Genomic DNA, 13560 nt, shown 5'->3' on the forward strand with positions numbered 1-13560 from the left:
CGCCATTGTTGCTCGTCTGATTGTGGAAAGAAACCATTCCAGTTTAATTTAGACTTGACAGATAGAAAATTTAGAATGGACAGATGGAAAATGGAGAGAAAGTAATTAGCAGAGAGTTAATTATCCATCATGTTCAATCATAGGTGAGATTCTCAAGGAGGATGTCATAAAAAAATCCTCTCCTCTCTTCATTTGAATCCTGCCAACTTTCTCTCTCTCTCTCTCTCTCTCTCTCTCTCTCTCTCTCTCTCTCTCTCTCTCTCTCTCTCTCTCTCTCTCTCTCTCTCTCTCTCTCTCTCTCTCTCTCTCTCTCTCTAGACTCCGCCCCCTAGAATTTGGACGCGCATGTGAGGCAAAGGAGAAGGGCCAGCAGCAACAATGTAACAAGCTGCACGGGCTCTCGGCTCTCAGTTGTGTGGGATATCCGCTCCGTGGAGGACCGGGTCGAACCGAGCCGCGTGTCCGAGCATCAGCGCTATGAAGCGGCCGTCAGCAGCAGCATCCAGCCGGGACCCGCTCAGCATTTAAGGTGAGGCTTTGTTCGCCTCTCCCCTGCCACAGTTCTACATTCGGTGCTCGGAGTCCGGACCGCTCCAGAGCCGCTTTGTGTCAGGATGCACGACGTGTGGATGAATTAAAGCGTCACTATTCAGCGTTTTAATAGCTTTTTACAAGAATCTGCAGCAAAATCCGCGTCTTGTTTTAGTAAATCTCCTCATTTGTTCAGTGGCTCGCCCAAAAGCAGCTAATTTAGCTTATTGTCTGTTGAGACAAATGATTTAATTAACATTATGGACAATGGTTTTGCTAATTATTGACCAAACCCGATCAGTTCTGCACCGGTGAGTCTTTCAGGAGGGTTTCCACTTGGCAGTCCGCTCTGATTATCACTACCTTATCATTTAAAAATAAGACGTTTGCCTTTTCTTTATCACCAAAATGCCATTCATCAGTGACTTCACCAATGCAGCTCACACAGGGACTGATGAAAACTGCATTAAAACGTCTGTTTGTTGTAAAAAAATTGGATTTATTGTGACTGACTACTGACTTTAGAGACAGATCACGTTTTAAGGAGACTGCAAACAGATTTAAATGAGCAGGAGGCAGAGTGAGGTGATTAAAACTTCAGTTATGAGATAAAATTTGCTCTTTGACCCATGAAGAAAATATTTTTTAGAAGTATTTCAAGTGTGTCTTTAGAAGTATCTCAATATATGTCACTGTTCTCTTCTCCAGGAGTAGCTGCAGCTAAATCACCATCAGCACATGAGTGTGTGTGTGGCTGCTGTGCTGTAATGCTCCTTGGGGGGTTCCAGGACTCTAGAAGGTGCTTTTTAAAAGCAGACCATTTACCATATATTTAACATTTAGCTTCAAATCTATATATTCAAACCAATAAAACTTCCTGTTTAGTCATCAGTCAGAAACAGAGCTGCTAGCTACAGGAGCGTACATGTCCAAGCAGGCAGCCGCTGTGCCTGACAATGATTTTTAACTTTTTTTTTTATTTTAATGAGACAGTGATACTTGGAAACAGAATTGTGTAATAATTCAACAGGATAATGTGTCGCAGGTGTTGTTGCGGAAAATAATAATGAAGGCAAAACATGCTGTTGGTGTGTTTTGCCCTCATTCAGTAGGGTTTGACCTGCCGTGACCTTTTCAAACAGTCCCAATACCCACACTGCTGCCTATGGTCCTCTGTGAAGTGCACTTGGTGAAAGTGCATGTAGGCTTCAAGTGCGTAAACAAGTGTGCAAATAACGACCGTGCCACTGCATTGCATCTCCACGACTTCCTAAATGCTGGTTGCTTTTTGTGCCAATTTGCTGCTTGAAATGCTTTAAAAACTGAATGATTTCAAAACACAAGATTAAATTGCAACCATGTCATGTTAAAAAATACACACACAGGTACAGTAATCAGCAGAAAATATTTTTCTACAAACATGTCATGCATGATTTAATCAGCAACATTTGATCGTAATCATAAACACAATAATAAAAAATTCAGTATTTTACTTGAAAATACAAGTTTACAAAATGGGCAGTTGAGTCATTTCTCCGCCTTATCAAAATTCCCACACAGCAATGGATTGTGGGTAATACCCTTCGTTGAGGTCTGCACCGATGCAGGCTTTGAAGTGCAGACTAATTATGTAAAAGGGGCGGAGCCAAGCTCCACACTTGAGAATCAGAACTCCTTAGCCACTCGCACAGCCCTGGACGAAAACGCGTAATTAATTGGTGAAAGTGTGGAAGTGTGAGGATTGCGACTAGGCCCATGTGAGTTTAGCCTAAGGAAGGAGCAGAAGACTTGACAAAAATATGATCATGCTTGCAAAGCAGAATGTGACTGACAACATAATATCATTAATTTTTGGGTGGTTTGTGTTTTTGTGATTGTATGGAGAAAAAAAATTCTTTTAACAGCGAAGAAGAAAACTGCTGTTAAACTCCAAATGCAAATTTTATCCGGTGATCTGACCAATAAGCAGCAAATGCAGAATCCGCTTTGGACTAGAAAAAAACAACTAATGGTGGTCGGGATGTTTTTCATCATATTCCTGCTGCACGACCGAGAGCCAAAGTAACACACCTAAAACATCAGGAGCCAAAACATGGAAGACATCTGGTTGTCCCTGGAGCAGATTTCTTAGATCATTTTATCACTCTGAATTTTCTCAAGGAACAGAAGCGCACGTTTATGTCACTTTAACCTACACACACACACACACACACACACACACACACGCACACGCACACACACACACACACTTGAGGAATCCGACGAAATCCTCTGAAGAGTAAACGGCGCATTAAGATAACATTCACACCTTCTCTCCAGGTTATGCTGACATTGGATCCCAGACTAAATTTTCATTTTGTGTGTGTACGCGGTTGCTGAATAATTATGTGCAGTCTGTTGTTGGAGGCTTCAGAGAGGTTATGACTAGAACAAAAAGTGGAATTTATATGGACGGTGCTTTTTGGCAGCAAATGCATAAAAAAATCAGATGAATTATTTATCTTGTTTTTCCTTTAGTGTGTAAATGTAAAATAAATGCATCATGAATTTATTAATGTGGACACGAGATGCATGGGAGGTGATATTTATTTATATTTTATTAATCCTGCCTAGTTCCCCTACAAACTTGTTAATATTTAGCAGACTTAACCGATTGGCTGCAGCCACATCGAGTATTAGAAATCGTCCGCCACCAGAAAAGTGTTAAAGGTACAAACCTACAAACTATACACCGTTGCTTTAAATTGAGAATGTGCTATCAGCTCTGTAATGCAGGTACGGCACTGACTGCTCGTGAGGACCCCACACATCCCCCCTGCTGCTGCAGAAACACCAAAATATCTTTTGTTTTAAACAAAAGAAATCTGCATGCTGCTGCACACTGGCTTGCCTGTCTTAATCTCTTGTGTTTTCAGAGTTACAGTCAGAAATGTGATCCACTGTGCATGTGCAGGTGGAATACAGGTGTGCTGCTGCCTTCATCCAAACAAACATCCAGCCCTTCTATCTCAGTGTCAAACCACATTAAAGCAGAGATTTTTTACACCCTTTTTTCTTTCCTCTGCACGTTCGCTTAATCAATACTGACCAAGACCTATTAACCGATCTCAGCTCGGCAGGCCTGCAGCATTCAGACTTTCTGCAGAGAAATTAGATACTGAGACCATCCATCCATCCATTTTCTGAACCCGCTTGTCCACGTAGGGTCGTGGGGGGAGCTGGTGCCTGTCTCCAGCAGTCAATGGGCAATCAAGCGGGGTACACCCTGGACAGAGAGCCAGTCCATCGCAGGGATACTGAGACCAGCTTTTCAGAAATCAGCAAAGACCGTTTTGTTTTTTATCACAGCGAGCTTAAATTTTAATATGTTATACTGATTTTTGTGCTGATGTTTACTTTTCAGTTTACCTGTGTAACGATGGGTAGTTTAAATCTTACTTATGAACCATAAAATGTGAGATTCCATAGAAATATGAAATATCAATCTGATAGATCTTTGAATATTTTAACCAGAAGATCAGAACTTTTTATTGCAGGGATTAAGCAACACTTCATATTAACTCCAAGGAAAGAGAGAGAGTCAGGTTAAAAATAGTTAAGAAATTTATTTCTACACAATTTAAACAAGACTAACTTTAAACACTCGATGGACTGATGGAACTAAGGTGGAGTGAGACGTGAGATGAGTGATGGTGTGTGTGTGGAATGTTATTCAGAACCAGCAGATCCGTAGAAGCATTTAGTTCTGAGTGGGGGTGAATGTTTCACTCTAAACTATAGTTGGAGATTAATAACACACATGAGATGCCATCTGTCGGTCTACGTACCCCAGGGGAAGCCTCCGTTAGATCCAGAATTTCGAGGTCCTCTTGGACCCTCCTTGGAACCGAAGCCGGTAGAAAAGCAGCGGTGCCGACCAAACTAGTCTTGGAATGCTTCCAGGTCACAACAGGTTATCATTGGTGTCAGCGAGACCCTAAGGGGTCATGAGGTTCAGCTTTTATTCTGAAGGAACCGTTGTGGTCAGGTGTCACTTGCAGCAGATTTTATCCGGCCTGTCGAGGTTCTTTTGGCTGGTGAGGAAGTCCGGATGGCCTGTCCGAGACTTCTCTAGAACGCTTTGAACTAAAGAAAAGGTGGCGTGGAATCGTTTTTATAATTGTCATATTTTGGTTTACTGGCGAATCAGAATTTGACATGCAAAAGAGGGTTTATACAAACACCACAGAAAACCATGCCTCGCGCCAGAAATGAAGGTTCTGATTGGATCAGACAAAAGGAAATGTGTCGTGTGACTTTAGCATTACTCTGTGTCATCACGTGTCTAGTGCAGCTGTCCAAGATTATAATTACTTGTAAAATACTACTGATCACAGGATTATAATATCAAGTAATAACATTGTCATTTCACAGATTGATTGAACATTGGGCTCACATTATAATTGGTAATAACAAACGTTTGATTATGTATTCATCAAGAGAGTTCTCCGTCTTCATGTTGAGCTGTAACAGAGGTGAAGCAGTTCAGATGAGCAGAGTGCATGAAAGACCTTGGCCAATATCTCATGTAGATTAGACTGTCAGAGACTTTATGTCTCTGCTCGAGCAGACGCAACAGATCATGACCTTTAGGTCAAAAACAGGACATTCATGACGCTACACCTGTTCCCTCTCGACCTTTTTAAATGTTGCAGAATAGAGGAACCCCGAGGAAATCAAAACAGTTTGTCGTTAGAATTCAAATTCACTCTGCAAACGGATTATGAAAATAAAGGGGCATCTTGGCAAGTGCTTATTATGGTACAGGAATAAAAAAGCGGAGAAAAACACACGGCTCCTATCAGAAATCAGGCGGTAAGTGATTTGTGTAGAAGAGATGGTTAAATAAGTGACCGACTACTGCAGCTCATACTGGTGTGCTGTTCACATTGGAGACTTCAAATGACAAAAGAAGATGCATGTTGGTGGAGTTTTAGATGATTGGGATTTTCAGGACTTTGTTGCGTAATCAACTTCCCAGAATGAACTGGTTAGATTTACAGGTAAAGCAGATCTTTAGGAAACCTTTGCCTTGTTTACGTGGAGGAACCAGAGTTTAAACTTGTTCTGCAGCCTGCACCTTGGGGCATTTTGGGTGGATTCAGTTATTATTGGATGCCTAAAGGTTGTAATGACTCAGTCATTTAAGTTGAACTTGACTCATATTTTAATACATTTGCAGTGGTCTCTATTAGGAATGAATGCCTTGTAAGTTTCCAGATTTACATAACTGCCACTATTCAGCCCTTTTTATAAGAAAAATCACCTTCAGATCAAACTGTGGTTCTTTTTCTTCCTTTGGTGTGGCAATCATCTGTAAACAGGACGGGCTAAAACTATAACAAAAGAAAGGTCTCACTATGGGTCCAAATGGACTCATGAGAAGTTTGTTTTTGGTGTGAATCACCTAGATCTGATGCAACAACATGGTGTACGCTGCAGGTTTGAACCAAACGCTATCCTGTAGCGGGATAAAAAAGCTTAAATAGCTAGCTCAAACAATGAGGAATGTTGCATTTTATTTGAGCAGACTTCTCACCAATCAGCAGGTTTGCAGTCACAAGCTTTGATTTGTTTGCTTATTTATCCAGAAAAAGTACAATTCACAGAAGTGTATGTTAAACCTATCAACTGATCTGGACCAAATTAACATGCTAAATGTGGCACAAAACCTGCAGCAGTAAGAATGACTCAACTGCAGAGCTATAAATCTGCTCTGGTTTAAGAAATATGCCAATATTAGTTCAGCATGGTGTAATAGTGAAACTGGTGCTTTTAAAAGTTCACACGCTTCCTTATTTTATTGCTGCTAAAACTTGTTTTTGCAGAACTTGTCATGCTGATGTCATCCTGACATGTTCAGTAACTGTTGGGTTGTTGGAAATAAATAAAAATCAGAGGAATGAAGCTCATGTTTGGACTTTTACTCCATCCAACTTCAATAATCAAATGTATTTAATAGGGATGCACCGATACTGGTATCGGTATCGGTGCAGATACCAATATCAATACCAGTATCAGTATGGTAAAAGTTAACGGATACCAATGCAGTTGCTTGAAAATGGCTTCACTGTAACTTGTCATTTGTGTTCACCTAATATTTTAATTTTGTGATGATTTCCATTCATATATTTTACTTTTTATCTACCTCACAGTCTTTTCCTGTTGAAAGCAGAGAAGAAAAGAAAATCTTTATTCCAAATCATTGCATTTTTTTGTGTGGTGGAAGTATCGGTATCGGTAATCGGCATCTGCGAGTAATTACATCCAAGTATCAGTATCGTATCAGTTTGGAAAAACAGGTATCGGTGCATCCCTAGTATTTAACACAGCATGAGTCTGGGCTGATAAAACCTCTAGCTCTAAACAACCCGTGTGTCCACATACGCTTTCAGACGCTTTTGTCTTGTCGGTTTGACATTTACCCACATGGACAGAAGATTATAATTACCAAAGCCCCTCATATCCTGCATCAGATTTCCTTTTTTAAGGGAATAATGACCACAAATTACCACATTTCACCCCCAATTTGACGTTGCCGTGTCAGACGGCCCAAAACAACACAGCTTTTAGTCGAGTTCATCCGCTGTACACTGCTGAGCAGGCTTTGAAAGCTTTTGCAGCCTCCAGCTACGCAAAGCAACAGGATCAAAAGGAGAAAACAATAGAAGCTAAAATGTAAAGATGAATTTGGTGATTGCTCTGCAAAACATTACTATTATTGATAGTGAATCATGTTAAAATGGTAAAAGAGACCTCCCTGTGCAATTTAGTAGAATTAAATAGATGAGTTAGATTGCATTCTTTAGTTTATTCCTAGAAAACGTAACCTTGTAGTTTTTATTCCGTCTGCATATGTACAGATTGTGCACAGAGGTGAGCTGGGACTCTGCGGGCTCTCTGGAAGAAGGTGGAGGTGTAATTTCAGATGCGCTCTAACCGATGAGGCCTGCAGTTATATGAGCTCAGCCTTCAAAAGCAGGAGCGCTGGAGTCATCAGGACCAGCTGTGCCCCAAACTCCTGACAGAGTTTACAGGAAGCACTTAGAGGAAGCACACACACGCCTGTGATAATTGGCCGTAAAGTTCCTTGAAGCTGAGACACCACGGTCAGTTCTGGTGTGTCGTCTCAAAAAGGACGAGTGGGTGCTCCAGCAGATTATTGTGGTGCAGCTTTCATAGCTGCGATGTAAGTCTCAGAGAAGCTGCTAATCTCAGTCTGTGTTTAAAAGCAAGCGTCCAGAGTTCACGCAGATTACAAAGAAGTGAACATTCTGAGATGAAAGTGCTGTGGCGCTGAAGTCTGCTGGTTTAGTGGAAATTTCCCAAATGCATCAGCCTTCATGTGATATGCTGATGTGGATCAGTTCTGTCAGCGCTTAGGGGCGGAGCTTCTAGCTTCACCTGTGTAAGACCTGCTAAGAAGTTGTTAGTGTTTTGTGGCCTTCTGCACAACCCTCATGTTCTGAGTTCTTGTTCCTCGGTCATGGATGAACGTACATTTTGAATTTAAATCCTGCAGTCTTTGAGCATTCTCATGCTCTTTAATCCCAATGAAGATGGAGAGTTGTGTCATCTCTGAGTTGACTTTTGGGTGTTTTTCCATTTATGTCATGCCGTGGGCGTCACTGGTCCCAAGCAAGGGGCACCATTTCCTTTGTGCCTTGTTTATAATCCTAATTATAAGAAAAACCTGTTCACCAAGATGCTTGTCTTTAACCATGCCTTGTGTGATTTTACCAGAGATATCTGTGTAAGCCTGCTAAATACCTTTCTTTTCACCATTTTTGTTATTGGTTTCAGACTTCAGAGTCAAACTGAAAAGGCACTCGATGCCTGGTTGGGCTGTTGGAGCTTTGCTTCTCTTTTTCAATGAATCAAAGGTTGGTTTGCTGTTGTATCTGATTTATTGCTGGTTTAAAACCGTTAATGGAAGCCATGTTTCAACAGCAAGGAGACTGACTTGTTTTCATTTTTTAGTCATGCTTCAGCGAACACGTTCAAAGGATCATCTATCATTGTTTTCTGTAAGCAAATCAAAGGTACGTTTCATACAATTATAAACCTGATCTGTTTTCGTAATTACAACTGACTTGAACTTGATTTGTGCTGCTTGGGTAGGAAGAGGTTCATTGACCGTGCAATAAGTGACTTGGTGGTTGGTAATCAAGTGTGAATTATCTACAACAGGACTGGCATGCATGTCTGCATGTGAGATGGATTTCTAACTTCCTGCACCCTTGGCCATTTTTTTAGGTGTACTTTCATTTTTTGGAGTAAGATTAATGAGCTCCTGAGCACAACTTTGTAAAAAAGGACATTTTTGCTCCACTGATCTAATCACTCTTTTAGTTGGAGGAGGTTAGACGCGACAGGACGGACCTAATCTCCCTTGGAGGGCTCAGTCTTTAATGGAGTTGGTGCTTTCTGCTCTGACCTTGCAGCGCCTGGTTTTTGCAGCAGTATGAGGCAGTTTCTCATGAGTTTGGTCTTTTTTACCTTAGAGGGAGAACTGGAATGAAGGACATCAATCTTTTTATTTAGAACATTTGACAAAAAGTGCACCATGTATTTTTTCTTCGTGTCCAAACTTAGTTAAAACAGTTTTTGTTAAATAGTTGCTAATTTGTGCGGATACAGGAGCCATTATCTAGCTTTCTCAGCTTTGGGAGGTCATTACAGTTTTTTTTTCGAATGCTAAAACTCAAAAAGCAAAAATGAGGCACAATTTTCACAACCTCTACTTCTGTTCCCAGTCACTTGACTCAATTTATCACTACTTAAGATTTTCTTATATTAGAACTCTGATTTTCCTCCTTTACACTCTGATGTCAATTTCACATTACCTTGCTGTCAAAACACAGCACACAATTTTTAGGTTTACACACACTTCTCACATAAATTCTCAAAGCTTCAATCAACAACACACAAATATTCAAATCTCTAAACTTTCGGATCTGGCGAGCAATTTGCAATCAGGGACTGCAGCATAAAAGCAAGTTTCCACAAGGCTACCCAGGTATATGAGTGGTTTCAGGACCACCCACGGTTTTCCATTTTACACCTTCCAACTTATTCCCCCTTCCTCAATCCCACTGAGGAGTTTTTCTCAGCCTGGAGGTGGAAGGTGTACGAAAGGAATCCACAGAGCAGGTCCCACTGCTGCAAGCCATGGAGGAGGCTTGTAGAGATGTGGCCTTTGAGGCCTGTCGAGACTTCATGAGGCACTCGAGGCGGCACTTCCAGCTCTGTTTGGACCAGGAGGATGTTGATGAGGCCCTTTGGCCAGACAGAGACCGGAGGCATGATGCCCCATGATTATGCTTAAATGGGAGAGGGGTTGGCTGGGTGGGTGGGTGGGGGGGTGGTGGTGGTGGGGGGGGGGGGGGGGGGGGGGGTTACACAGTAAAAATAAAATGTTTTGTTTCAAAATTTGTGTGATGTCTAATGTTTGTCTCAGAGAAAAGTGGGCACTGTCATACATTCAGTGTGTAATTCATTACGTTCCATTTAAACAATTGTGTTTTCATTTTTGCTCTTCAATGTACTTTCCATGCTTGGTAGAGTTCACCCAAAGGCTACTTGTGTTTAAGTAATGAATGGTATGTGTGTGTCATGGGAAAATGTGGCTGTGTTTACCAAATGAAGACATGTGTTCCATTTTGGGAACATGTTACGATATGTGATGGCAGGGTTTTGTTGCAAAAGGAAGCCACGGTTTAGGAATTAGTGTGTTTTGTTTGAGGTTTTGTATGTGCAGTTTTGAAAAATGCATTTTAGCTATTGAAAAAAACTGTAATACAGGTGGATATTTTTGGATTCTTATGTGTTTTTGTCTTTTTAGCTCCACTATTTGTTATTTATAAGCTTCACATTGACTGTATTTGCTCACACAGCTCAACGGCTGCATTTACCACAGATCCTAAAAGCCATCCGCTTATATGAGAAAGTTCAAAGTGCTGATGATGCACCAAGGCTCTTAATGAACGTCCTGGTCGTCTGATTAGCTCACCTTAACATCAGCTGCTGAATAAGTCTGTAAATATGCTTTGATTCAAGTTTTTTTTTTACGTTATAAAAAGTTAAGTAAAATGGTGTCAAGTGAGAACTACACTCATACCTGATCACACAATTGACAGCTGACGGGGAAAAGTGTAACGTCACAGAAAAAAAAATCCTTTTAAGCTCTTTTCTATTTTATTACAAAGGGAAGCGATTCTGTTCAGTTTGTGTAATTTCGGAGTGACAACCTTCCAAATGAACCATTTCTTTTAGGCACAATCACTCATTAGGACTTTTTTACTTCAGTATCACCGCTTCTAACATTAGGAGTTTAGTTTGGGAACTTTGGTCAGATAACTTTTAAGTAGAAATGTACAAATAAATAAATGTAATACTTGTTCTTTGAAACAAGAGACAGTGTGAAGTCACTAAGACATACTGTAGCCGCGACATTTGAATGTGGTTTGTTAAAGTCCTGATTCAGCTTTTTTATATAAACAATGAAAACCATTTCTACAAGGTTCAAATCAGGAATGGATCATTTTACTTGAATCTATTGATTTTAAATGTTGACTGTTAAAGCTGGGGTACACAGTTTGAATGTTTTAAAGTAACTCAAAAATGCATAAAATTGACTGTCTGACCCTGTTCTATGATATAAAGTTGGTAATCTTTAATGATTTATATTTTCCATAAGTCCCTCCCCGGCCTCTACAGCAAAATGAATCGTTTACGTGAGCCAGTAAACAAAGACATAGAACCCACAAGTTAGCACACCAAACTAGCTTGAATGCTAACTAAACCGGCAAACTTCAAGCTAACTGTAGAGTATGAGGGAGGGGAACATAAAGGATATTCATCTTTTGTTAATTGGAGCTAAGTGATTAGTGTGGCGTTCAACCTAGCAAACTATTGTTTTAGCCTGTTGTAGCGTTAGCAGAAGTGTGCTAGCATCGTGATTGCCTTATTCCTGCCAGTTGTAGATGTTTTCCTGCTGCAGACTTGATCAAAACGAGTGATTAGCTGCTCCTGTGATCCTGTTTCAGGAGGTAGAAGTTTGTCAAAGGCTCTGCTCTTTCCTTCGCGCGGACAGTTGCAAGCCAATGTGGGCGGGGCCCTTAAACACTAGGGATGTGACAAAATATCGTTTGGTGAAATCTCACGATACAAAACGTGACAAAATGCATCGAGGTAAAAAAATGGACCACGAAACTAGACTAGACGGCACTGCTGCATGATTTGTGTAGTAGTAGGGCAGGCATACAGTCTATGGTGGCAGGCTGATGGCACCATCTCTGCTGATTAAGCAGGGTAAAACAAAAAAAAAAAACATCCGGGGAATGGTGCAGTGCGTCGTGACGTCAAGTCACAGAGCATGTTGCAACAACAACAAGCGAGCGAACAAATATTCACATTAGCACCAAGTTGGTGCCACCAACTGCCTTGCCCCGAAACAGCAGAACAATGGAGTCAAATGAGGTCGAAATTGAGGACGCTCCTCCTGGATGCAGGTCATCTGTCTGGCAGTATTTTGGCTTTCCAGTTAAAAAAGACAATGATGGCAATAGAGTAACGGAAAAGACCAAGACTGTGTGTATGCTATGCTGTCATTCCGTACACCACCTCCAACACAGCAAACGTGAACCACCACCTTCAACGTTACCATAAAAATATGAGGACGGCCGTGGCGAAAACGAGCCTACTGAAAGGACAGTTGACCATGAAACAAGCACTGACACCAACTCTATGTCCGTCAAGTCCACGTGCAAAATGGATAACCCGGCTCATTGGTGAGTTCATAGCAGACTACATAGCTTCATTTAACATAGTAGAGAACAGAAAATTCATCCAAATTTTCAAGGTGCTGGAGCCCAAGTTTAAGTTGCCATGCCGAGGACATTTTTCAGAGAAGGTAATCCAGGAAATTTACAATGAAATGAAACAAAGTGTGAAAGAGTGTCTAAAAAATGCTGACTGCGCCGCTCTGACCACCGACGGCTGGACCTCGCGTGCAACACGGTTATATCACCATCACAGCACAAGTCATCAATGAAAAATGGGAGAGTAAAAGCTTTGTGTTGCAAACTCGTGAGCTAAGTGAAAGTCATACTGGTGTTAACATAGCTCACGTGTTGAGAAATTCACTGAGTGAGTGGGAGCTAACAAGGCCACACACAACCATTGCTTGTGTCACAGACAACGTGAGCAACATGGACATTGCTGTGAGAGAGAGCGGTCTCCACCCTCACATCAAGTGCTTGCCGCATGTTGTGAATCTGGCGAGTAAGAGAGGCTTGGCTGTATCCCGCATCGTGCGCCTTCTTGGTCGTGTGCGAAGAATAACTACATTTTTTCACAAGAGCACCACGGCCACCGCAGTCCTGACCAACAAGCAAACCCAGTTGGAACTGCCTCGGCATAAACTCATCACCGATGTCCAGACCAGGTGGAACAGCACGTACGAAATGCTGGCGCGCTACCTGGAGCAGCAAGCAGCTGTCTCAGCAGCGTTGAGCTGCCCAGAAATCCAAAGGAATGCGAAAGAAATCGACGCTCTGGATCACACTGATATATCAGATGTAGAAGACATAGTGAAACTGCTTAAGCCACTGAAGACAGCCACAACTGTTGTCTGTGATGAAAAAGAGCCCACTGTTTCACTGATAATGCCACTGAAGTACATGATCGAGCAAAGCATGTCACCAAACGAAAATGACACACAGACCATCGCCAACATGAAAAGCGCCATCTTACTCGACATCTCGGACCGATGCACCGGGGACTGTAATGACATGCTGCAGGAGTGCACAGCACTTGACCCACGATTCAGAAGCCTGTCCCATCTGAATGATGAACAACGTGAGTCCATCTATGCCCGAATACGTGAAAAAGCTTCAGCACTTCATGAGCAGCGCAACCAGGGAGGCTAACTTTTATTGAAAAAAATAAATAAAAAAATTGAGGTTTCCTGCTGCATGTGTGTAACTG

At 41.6% G+C, this 13560-nt stretch overlaps 1 protein-coding gene across 1 annotated transcript in view; it reads left to right on the forward strand.

Annotated features, from left to right (window-relative positions):
* Positions 1-332: 332 nt before the first annotated feature.
* Positions 333-13560, forward strand: part of st6gal2a (ST6 beta-galactosamide alpha-2,6-sialyltranferase 2a) — a 56481-nt gene continuing 43253 nt past the window's right edge. The window contains exon 1 of the mRNA XM_015966162.3: positions 333-529. The gene's annotated coding sequence lies outside the window, so the exon portion shown is untranslated. The remainder of the gene's footprint in view (positions 530-13560) is intronic.

Source organism: Nothobranchius furzeri, chromosome 14, assembly GCF_043380555.1.
Source record: "Nothobranchius furzeri strain GRZ-AD chromosome 14, NfurGRZ-RIMD1, whole genome shotgun sequence".
Lineage (NCBI taxonomy): Eukaryota > Metazoa > Chordata > Actinopteri > Cyprinodontiformes > Nothobranchiidae > Nothobranchius > Nothobranchius furzeri.